Below are 1,146 nucleotides of genomic sequence, written 5' to 3'. Positions count from 1 at the left end.
GACTGTATTTCTTCCAGGACAGATTTGTTAATTGTTTTAGTAGTCCAAACAAAACAAACAGAAACAATGGCAAAGGGAAATTAAAGTTGTAGCTGGAATTAAGTTGCTCATCTGCTGACAGTTATCTTGGATTATCTGGGTGGGACCAATGTAATCTTAAAAATACTTAAAAGTGGAAAAGAGAGAGAAAAAAAAAAGAGAGTTCAAAGAGAAATGTGTCTGTGGAAGAAAATCACAAGAAATGCAATGTTGCTGGCTTTGAGGAGGAAGGAAGGAGGCCAAGAACCAAAGAAGGTGAGCAGTCTCTAGCAGCTGGAAAAGGCAAGGAAACAGATTCTCCATCCAGAGTCACGAGAAAGAAGCACAGCCCTGTTGACACTTTGTTTTTATCCCACTGAGGCTAATTTGGGACTTCTAACTTCCTGAACTGCAAGATAATAACTTTGTTTTGTCTAAACCACTAAGTTTGTGGTAATTTATTACAGCAGCAATAGAAAATCAATGCACCATCCTTTCACTTTTGGCTTATGTATTGGCTTTATTTTATCACACTGGCTTCTTCCTCAGAGTTGGGCATATGTCTGCCACTAGTATTCAGGCTCCTGTTCCCCGACATTACCATAGAGAGATTGAGACTGACTCTCATCTCAGGTTCAGATACCAGGAAAGTGCTCTGACTGGCCCAGCTTGGCTCATGAGCCCATCCCTAGACCCAATGAGGCAGGGTCATGTAAGTAAGTACACAGAAGCCCTCACTGTGTGAGATGAGGTAGAAAGAGAGGAAGGAGAAGGCCAGATGTGGATGTCCCCCAACCGCCTAAGATATTGTAAGTATTTATTATTTTGTGCACAGAACATGAATGCTATACAAAGTAATAAATGCTTACCATAATACCTTAGGGGGCTGGGGAGACTCCCAGGTTTGTTGGTTTTTTTTTTTTTTTTTTAATCTAACATAGGCCACTTGCCAAAAAAAAATCTAAATCAAAGTGGTCTAGCCCAAGGATAAGCAAAGATATCAACAAAAGATAAACAGAGCAATATTAATATCACACTAAGTTACATGCAGGGAGCTCTGGTAGCATAGTGGCTAAGACACTTGCCTGCTAACCAGACGGCTGGTGGTTCAAACCCACCAGCCACTCC

General features: G+C 41.0%; 1 protein-coding gene across 1 annotated transcript in view; it reads left to right on the top strand.

Moving 5' to 3' along the window:
* The window catches only part of CFAP54 (cilia and flagella associated protein 54), a 602,528-nt gene that overhangs the window by 409,433 nt on the left and 191,949 nt on the right, over positions 1 to 1,146 (top strand). The gene's annotated exons all lie outside the window — the stretch shown is intronic.

Source organism: Orycteropus afer, unplaced genomic scaffold (assembly GCF_000298275.1).
Source record: "Orycteropus afer afer isolate SDZICR_OR568_19922 unplaced genomic scaffold, OryAfe1.0 scaffold00253, whole genome shotgun sequence".
Classification (NCBI taxonomy): Eukaryota; Metazoa; Chordata; class Mammalia; order Tubulidentata; family Orycteropodidae; genus Orycteropus; species Orycteropus afer.
This window is presented reverse-complemented; position numbering and strand designations above follow the sequence as displayed.